Here is a 9,902-nt window from a genome sequence, read left to right as displayed (position 1 = left end):
TCCAATGGACTATCAACAACCATTCTGTGATGCATATAAAGGTAATGGCTATGGTGAGCACTCTTTTGACTATCAACAACCACCACCATACGCCTATGAACCCTCTCTTCAACATAGCTTTGGACCACCATACTCACAAGCCCCTCTCCACCATTCACCTCCATATGACCCTAACCCGTATCCACCATACCAACCACCTTATGAGCCATATGAACCATATATAGAACCACCCCAATTCCAACCTAATTACTCACAAGAACCACCACTCCAATATTCACCATCTCCATATCCATCAATCCAAGAGCACTATGATCCTACTTATGAAAACCGAGTGCATCAAGAGTCAAAGGATCGTCTCAAGGAAACAATGGATCGATTTCAGGCAACCACTCAACAACTGGGGCAAGTATTAATTCAATGGGCTTCTAGACGCTTAAATACACAAGGATCAACCACAGCCCCATGTGGACAGTCTAGTGAAGAGCGTAGCATGAAGGAGATACCAAAACCCCAGTGAACAAGACAGAGAATGAATTCGTACTAGAACAAGTAGAAGAAGCTGTCATTGTTCAAGAAGAAGAAGAAGTGGTTAAAGACTTAGGAGATGCAGAACCTCCATGGGAAAGTCAAGACATTGAGCCTCCTTCCAAGACGGTTGAAATTGATGCTGAGGAGGGTGTACAACTTCCAATGCATATCACAGTTGAAGACTTGGAAGAAGTTGATCAAGTGATGGAGATTCAAGAAAAAAAAGCACAACCTCCCATGCCCTTGGAAAGCAATGAAGAGGAGATTGAATTGAAAGAGAGCTACCAAGAGGAATAGGTTGAAATTGAAGAAGCTTGCAAAGAGGTGGTAATTATTAGAGAAGAGCACAAGGGAGTGGAGCTCGCAATTTCATTAAAGATACCTCTCCCTAAGTCGCCATCATCCTTCACAACATTCAAGTGGGTAAAATTCTTATCCCATAGCTTTCTAATCCCACTTGAATATGGGCTACTGGAGACGGATGGTCAACTTAGAGCTCTTTGTGGCATTAAGAGTAAAAGAAAGATGGTCAGTGGTAAGAATTGTCCTGCAAGGTTCATCATGGTTGGAAGCCTTAAGCTTAAACGTAAAAGTTGGTATAGAGCTCAACTGAATAGGTCTAGGAAGTTGTTTGGCTGCTTTAGTGAGAATTCAGATTGCTTGCTACCCGGATGGAATAATGATAATCAACACGAAGACGGGTGTAAAAGCAAGATTTGGGATCCTGGAATCTGTTTTGACATCCAACACCCCGGGAGCCTAAGAATCTGTTTGAAGCTTCTTAAGGGCTTTACATGCTTAGTTTGGGACCCCGGAGGTTACTGGAATTACAAACACTGGTGGAGATCCCTGGATGAGTTCAAGCATAAGCCACCATAACAGGAAGCTCATCAAATGTCCAACTTAAGGACTTTAACTAAAAGTGCTAGGTGGGAGACAACCCACCGTGGTATGATCGTTCATTTTTCATTTTTATTTAGTTTTATTTGTTTTTGAATTTTATTTTATTTTGTTATATTGAACCTGGAGTTTTGCATTACATTCATATTAACACTGCATTCTGCATTTTTCAGTTTCAAAAAAAAAAAGCGAGCACGCGACGCGACCGCATCAGCGACGCGTCCGCGTCGCAAGGAGATGAGAGAATAATAAATTGAACAGAAAGTTATGCAGGAGCAGGGCTGGAGGCGCGCTATTAGCACAAATTGTCTCCACGCGAACGCGTCGTTCGCGTCATTTGAAAAAATAGCCTCCCACGCGACCGCGTCACCCACGCGGCCGCGTGACCTGAAATCGGCGTAAAAAGGGTGTATGGCCGAAAGTTGAGCTGGAATTGGGCTGGACCCGTGCTAGCAGCACAAACCCTGCCACGCGAATGCGTCACCCACGCGTCCGCGTCATATTGGAAATAAGGCCACCTGCGCGATCGCGTCGACCACGCGACCGCGTCACCCTGGATTTTGGCAATACCAAGTTTCGAACAGAGAGTTGTGCGACCGCGAGGCTGCACTCGCACCACTAGCACAAATCGAGTCACGCGATCGCGTGCCCTACGCGTCCGCTTCGCCTAACCTTATCGCGCACCACGCGACCGCGTCACCCACACGACCGCGTCACCAGCGTCGCACAACCTATCCAGATTAGTGCCAATTTTCTTAACTTTTCTCTTCTAATCCTAATTTCTTCCTTCTTTCTCCTTTCTCACTTTCTTTTTCTACTTCTCATTCTTTTTCACTTTCATTTTATTTTATTTAATTTATTTGCATACTTTCATTCATTGCATATTTTATTTTTCTAAAAGTTATTATTGGTGTTCAAATATTCTTATTTAACTGTTACATATTTTCTGGTATTTTCTTGGTGCTTAGTGACTTGTTTAATTCTGATTGAGTAATATTATTTAAATCAATGCCAATCTTTTATACCTGCATTACTTTTGCATTGACATGAATTTATATTATCTCTCCTTCCCCACTTTCTTTCCCATTGCTGTACATTTTGTACTACTGGCATGCCATGGCTTCTATTGTTTTCTCACTTGCATGTTGTAGCTACCATGTAATTGAGACCCCCATTATTTGGCATTAACCCACCCATACTTCATTTATTTTCTTATCTTTACTTCTGGGTATTACTGTTCTTCTTTTTCTCTTCTTCCAGGCTGGCCACCGAAGACAAAAAAGGGAGAAACTTCTAAAAGGGGAAAAAAACAAGCCCATCTGCACATTCCTTGATGAGAAAAGCATCAGTTGGAGCAACCCGTCTACCTGCACATCTCAGCATGCACCGAGGACGGTGCAATCTTTAAGTGTGGGGAGGTCGATACCGATCTCCATGGGTTAGTTATTTCTCGACTCAACACCAATATTTTATTTTATTTGTCTGTTTATTGTTGCATTTGCATGTTTGTTTGATTTTTGTGCATATTTTACCACTTGGTTAAAGTAATATTTTCTTTTTTTCAAGAAATTTTTATAGTATTTCACTAATTTGAATAAAACTTTTTTTTGAAAAACTTGTATGAAAGAAATATTATTTTGGAACATGGTTTAAAGCTCGAACACACAAAACCAGTGAGATTTTGAGCCTATTTGATTGGTTGCATTTTATCAACCAATATTTTATTTTTGGTGTGTGTTTCTGTCTCTAAAATTGTGATCTTTGTCTTGCTTAATTCTATATTTCCATTGCTTAATGTATGCATACACTTATATGATTGAAACCTTGTTTCACTGAGCTTACATACCCATATGGCCTTAACCTTTTCATTATCTATTGCAAACCAATTTTGAGCCTATTTTACCCCTATTGTTCTTTATTTTAGCACATCATTAACTCTAAGCGAAAAACAATAATGTCTTTAATTTGAATCCTTGGTTAGCTTAGACTAATGAGAATGCTTATGAATTAAGTGTGGGGAAGAGTGGGTTTGGAAACATCTAGTTTGAGAATTGAGTATGTTAGAATTTTATGAAAATGTGAAAGAAATGTTTAGGACATATTCATGCATTCAATAAATTAATCATATGCATTGAGAAAAACAAAAGAAAATATATATATATATAAAAGAGCAAAATAAGTGAAAGGGGACAAAATGCCCCAAAGTAAGTGGTGAAAGCAATGCATATGAGTTATACTTGAAATTAGAATGCATGAATATGTGGAAAACATGGTTAATGGATGGTTAGATGTTGTGATTACATGGATTGTTTAAAGTTAGGTGGGAAATTTTAAGTTAATTAAGAATTCAGATTTTAGTCCACTTGACAAGAAAGTTTAAGTTAATTAAGCATTCAGATTTTAGTCCACTAGACCAAATACAATCCTACCTTGACCCTAACCCCATTACAACCCTTAAAAGACCTCTTGATTTGTGTATTTGTGCATTAAATTTATGTTGATTGTTAGATGAAGAGCAAGCCTTAGAAAGCAAGGTTAGTAGAGAATTGAGAGAATCGAACCTAAAACACTTGAGTGATTAAGAGTGATATACACTACTAGTGAGGGTTCGATGCTTGATTCTTTGTTCCCGGCTTTCATGAGTTATTTTCTTCTACAAGTCTATTTGTACTTCATTTTTATGATTTGAATTAGTGAAATCCAGTTCATATTTATTCTTGGGGATTTATTTGCTTTTAACCAAGTAAGTAGAAATATTTTTCATTTAGTTGCATTCATAGGTTGCATCTCATACATTCTATCATTCCTCTTCATCGTTATAGTTTCTCTTGAGCTTAGCATGAGGACATGCTAATGTTTAAGTGTGGGGAGGTTGATAAACCACTATTTCATGGTTTATCTTGTGCTCAATTAAGTGATTTTTATCAAATTTTATGGTTTATCTTGTGCTCAATTGAGTGGATTTTATCAACTCTTTACCCACTTATTCATACTATTTGCATGTTTTACATTTGCCTTCCTAATTATATGCTTTGATTGAAAACATGTTTCTTTGGACTTATATTTGCTTATTATTAATCCTCTCTTATTTCCATTCGATGCCGTGATTAGTGTGTTAAGTAGTTTCAGATTTTCTAAGGCAGAATGACTTAAAGGATGAAAAAGGAAACATACTAAAAGGAAAGGAGAAAGCAAAACGGAGCTTTTAAGGAAACTGGTATCCACGTGATCGCATGGACGACACGATCGCGTGCCAAGCACGAATCAGCAGCAACGCGGCCGCATGACTGACGCGACTGCGCGCCTTAAGCAGAACGCACATGACGCGGTCGCATGACTGACGCGACCGCGTGGCAAGGAAAAGCTCCGAATGACGCGACCGTGACCCACGCGGACGCGTGACAGAGGCCACGCACCAGAAATTGCAGAAAACGCTCTGAGGCCCTTTTTAACCCAAATCCAAGTCCAGAAGGCATAGATTAGAGGCTATGAAGTGGGGGAATGCATCCATTCATTATCAGGCTTTTCATAATTCACTTTCCATGATTTAGATTTAGTTTTGAGAGTGAGAGAGGTTCTCTCCTCTCTCTCTTAGGATTAGAAATTAGGATTTTTAGAAACTAGGATTTAGGACTTCTCTTGGTTTTTAAGAGTGACTCTCGATTCAGGTTCAATGTTTCTTTTTATTTATTTTTCCAATTAAATTTATGAACTCTTCCATGTTACAGATTACTCTTTTAAATTAATGTTATTTGAGATATTTCAGATCTATAATTGGTTTCTTTAATTTATGTTGTCGGTACTTATCCAAATTATTTTCATTCGAGTAGATAGTTTTCCTTTTGGCTTTGGTTAAATAACTGGCGACTCTTGAGTTATCAAACTCATTGTTAATTGAAAATTGGAATTTATCCACTTAACTTACCTTCATAGTTAGAGGTTAACAAAGTGGGAGAAAAATTCAATTCTCATCACAATTGATAAGGATAATCAGGATAGGACCTCCAGTTCCCATACCTTGCCAAGAGTTTATTTTATAGTCATTCATTTACTTTTATTGCTTTGAAAATATACCTGTGCCCATTGCCCAACTAACCTTTTACCTTGATCCAAAAACCCCAAACACACTTTTTCATAACCAATAATAAGAATATGCCTCCCTGCAATTCCTTGAGAAGACGACCCGAGGTTTAAATACTTCGGTTATCAATTTATTTAGGGGTTTGTTACTTGTGACAACCAAAACGTTTGTACGAAGGGATTTTTGTCGGTTTAGAGACTTTATCTACAACGCGACTGTTTTTATGACATTCTTTACTGGCAAAAATCCTAACGTCACTGCTCTTTTCCAAGTAAGTATTGGCTTTCTTGTAGCTTCGTTTTCAATTTTTGGTGAAGCTTTGACTTTTCATGTTTGAAAGTTTGAATCTTTTCGAGGTCTTGTATTTGCTTGTCACTGTAACATATTTCTCCTGTCTTTCTTTTACGCATTCCCTTGGCTTTTCCGTTGAGGCTTTCTAGGGTTTTATTGTCGCTTGTGGTTTTTTCCTGCCTGATACTTGATAAAACATCTGCGTCTGTTCCTCGCTTTGTTTGCTTTTTGTCTGATCTTGAAAAAAGGTTGCATCTTTAATGGTCTCTGCTTGGCGTGTTTGGTAGAATGTAACGATTTTTTGTATTTCTCCTTAAAGAAAGGTGTTTGCTGTTTTTTGAATTTCTTTTTGAGACATGCTGGGATGTAAGCTTGTAGATTGATTTCTAGAAACCTTGCTTTGTTACTGCCTCCAAAGGATGCCCCAGGACTTTGGTTTGAGTCTTGGAGTTTTCCTTTTCTTTGTTCCATCGCCTGAGAAGTATTGACTGAGTTGTTTTCTCCCTTTGTCCGAGATGTTTGTGGTAACCCCATCTTCTTTTCTTACTTGTAGGGTTAGTTAGCCTCATGTCTTCTCGCAATAACATTGTAAAGATGTCTTCCAGGGTTCCCGAGGGGATGTCCAATTGGATGGACTCCCTTGTTTTGTTGTGTGTTTCTGTTGTGGATGCTGAGTTTTGCACAAAGCTGAGGAAGCGCCATAGGATTTGTGGTAACAATGCCCGTGAGGAGGATTACGAGCTTGTTGCTCCTGATTCTGATGAGAGAGCTTGTTTTCCGACTTCCATTGAGAGGGAGTGTTCTTTCTTCTATGCCTATGAATACTTCTTCAGCCAGTTGAACGTTACTTTTCCTTTTACTGCTTTCGAGACCGACCTGTTGTGGTCGTGTAATACGGCCCCATCCCAGCTTCACCCTAATTCCTGGGGTTTTATTAAAATTTTTCAACTTCTCTGTCGTGAATTAGATGTAACACCTTCCCAGACTTTTTTCCTTTATTTGTTTGTTTCCGCCAAGCCTGGCGGTTCTTCAAAAAAGAAAGCTTCTTGGGTTTCCTTCAGGTCTGCCTAGGGCCACAAAGTTTTTGCTATGTATGATGAGTCCTTTAAGGACTTCAAGAATTACTTCTTTAAGGTTCGTGCTGTCGAGGGGGCCCGCCCCTTTTTTCTTGATGAAAATGATGAGCCTTCTTTCCCTCCAGAGTGGTAGAGGGATGTGAGAGTGTCTCGCTATACCTGGGAGATGCTTGATGATGTTGAGCGTGCCTTTGTTGCTGTTCTTGAGGAACTTTGGGGGAAACCACCCCATCTTGATACAAAAAGGTTTTTGAATGACCCGTCCTTGGTTCGGACTATTTTGGGCACTTGTCTAACTTGTCTCTTATACTTGTTTCTTAATTTTTTCTTCCTCTTGTTTGTGACCGTAACTCTTTATTGTGGCTAATTCTATATTTTTAGAGATGTCAAAGAACAACGACTCCATGAAGGCCTTTAAAAGGGCAAAGAAGGCAACTGCTGCTCTGAACATCTCGGCCAAAGTGGCCAGCGAGGGATCTTCTTAGGTCCCAGTGAAGCCTCCTGTGCCGAGTTCTCTCCGGCCAAGGAAAGTAATTCCTACTCCTCGGTTTCATCAGGTCGATCCTCCTCAGACTTCTGACGTTGCTTCTGGTGTCCCCCCCTTAAAAAAGCAAAAAACATCCGAGCCCTTTAACCTGGATGCCCCGAACTTTGATGCTATCGAGTTTGTTGACCAGCAAATTGCCCCCTATGGTGGGCTTTCCATGGACGACGTGTCTCTTCTTCAGCATCTGGATTTTATCACCAAAAGTAGTGTGAATATGGCTCATATGGGTGCGGCTATTTTCCAAACAGTTCAGGGAATCCCGATTCATGCCACAAAATCCTTCATGGAGGAGGCCAAGTCAGAATTTGATCAGATCAAGGGTCTGAAGGATGAGTTGGAGGTGAAGTTGGCGATGGTGGAGAAGGAGCTGCAGGGTGAGAAGGCCAGCTCTATTGCCTTGGCTGCTTCTTTGAAGTTGGCTGAGGACATGGCACTGAAGCATAAGGATAGCTATGTCTCAGCTTATAGGAAATTGATGCATCTCCAGGATGATTTGGAAACTGCTCGGGTTAATCATGCCGAGCTTCAGGGTCACCTTGTGGGCAGCGTAACTGCCACCTCCGAGAACCTGATGGAGCAGTTCTGGATTGTTGCTCCTGATGCCGACTTGACTTTCGTCAACCTGGACAATGTTGTGAGGGATGGTAAGATTGTCCCTGATGACCAGGATGATGATGATGCTGACCCTCCCACAGTGCCTTCTCTTAAAGTGTCGACCTCCTCAGTTCCTCCTATTATGTCCGATCCGGATTGCCAGATTCTGAACCAGGATGATGCAACTGTAGACGCTGTGTCTATTCAGACTTGCCCTCCTTCTCCCCGTACTGATGCTGCCGGGAAGGCTCCAGATCTTGGTTGATCTCCTTTAAGTATTTGTGTAAATAGCCTGGTTTGTGGGCTTTGAACTCTTTTTTGTGAATGATGTTTTATTGACTGTTGATACTCCCGTTGCTATTTTTAGCAACTTTATTTTGAAAACAAACTGGTTTCTCTGAGGTTGATTTTGGTGGCCTCTTGAAGCTTTATCATACTATGCTTTCATTGTGCTTTAACAGGGTATCTGTTGGAATCTTGCTGCTTGGCCTCTTTAGATTGCTTTTGTACTTATTGTTTGTAGCTTGGATCCTTTTGAGGTTGTGACTGTGGGGGGTCCGACTTGTTTCTCGGTTTTCTTACTTTTGTTTGTATTTTTAGCGCCTTATAACCGATTTCTTTATGTTGGTCCCCTTCTAAGTTATTTTTGTAATCCTCTTTCCTGGGCCTTTGTCAGGTCTCTTTAAGGGATTACTTTTATAACTTATCTTTGTAGGAGACCGACTTCGTTAGGTCAATCTTTTCCTAGCTGTTTTTGTAATCCTCTTTCTTGGACCATTGTTAGGTCTCTTTCAAGGATTACTTATACAACTTGTTTTGTAGGAGACCGACTTCGTTAGGTCGATCTCTTCTAAGTTGTTTTTGTAATCCTCTTTCTTGGACCTTTATTAGGTCTCTTTCAGGGATTACTTTTACAACTTGTTTTGTAAGAGACCGACTTCGTTAGGTCGATCTCTTCTAAGTTGTTTTTCTAATCCTCTTTCTTGGACCTTTATTAGGTCTCTTTCAGGGATTACTTTTACCACTTGTCTTTGTAGGAGACCGACTTCATTAGGTCAATCTCTTCTAAGTTGCTTTTGTAATCCTCTTTCTTGGACCTTTATTAGGTCTCTTTCAGGGATTACTTTTACAACTTGTTTTGTAGGAGACCGACTTCGTTAGCTCGATCTCTTCAAAGTTGTTTTTGTAATCCTCTTTCTTGGACCTTTATTAGGTCTCTTTCAGGGATTACTTTTACAACTTGTCTTTGTAGGAGACCGACTTCGTTAGGTCGATCTTTTCCTAGTTGTTTTTGTAATCCTCTTTCTTGGACCATTGTTAGGTCTCCTTCAGGGATTACTTTTACAACTTGTTTTGTAGGAGAACGACTTTGTTAGGTCGATCTCTTCTAAGTTGTTTTTGTAATCCTCTTTCTTGGACTTTTATTAGGTCTCTTTCAAGGATTACTTTTACAACTTGTTTTGTAGGAGACCGACTTCGTTAGGTCGATATCTTCTAAGTTGTTTTTGTAACCTCTTTCTTGGACCTTTATTAGGTCTCTTTCAGGGATTACTTTTACAACTTGTCTCTGTAGGAGACCGACTTCGTTAGGTCGATCTTTTCCTAGTTGTTTTTGTAATCCTCTTTCTTGGACCATTGTTAGGTCTCCTTCAGGGATTACTTTTACAACTTGTTTAGTAGGCGACCGACTTTGTTAGGTCGATCTCTTCTAAGTTGTTTTTGTAATCCTCTTTCTTGGACCTTTATTAGGTCTCTTTCAGGGATTACTTTTACGACTTGTTTTGTAGGATACCGACTTCGTTAGGTCGATCTCTTCTAAGTTGTTTTTGTAATCCTCTTTCTTGGACCTTTATTAGGTCTCTTTCAAGGATTACTTTTACAACTT

Source organism: Arachis duranensis, chromosome 1 (genome assembly GCF_000817695.3).
Source record: "Arachis duranensis cultivar V14167 chromosome 1, aradu.V14167.gnm2.J7QH, whole genome shotgun sequence".
NCBI classification, from domain to species: Eukaryota; Viridiplantae; Streptophyta; class Magnoliopsida; order Fabales; family Fabaceae; genus Arachis; species Arachis duranensis.
This window is presented reverse-complemented; position numbering follows the sequence as displayed.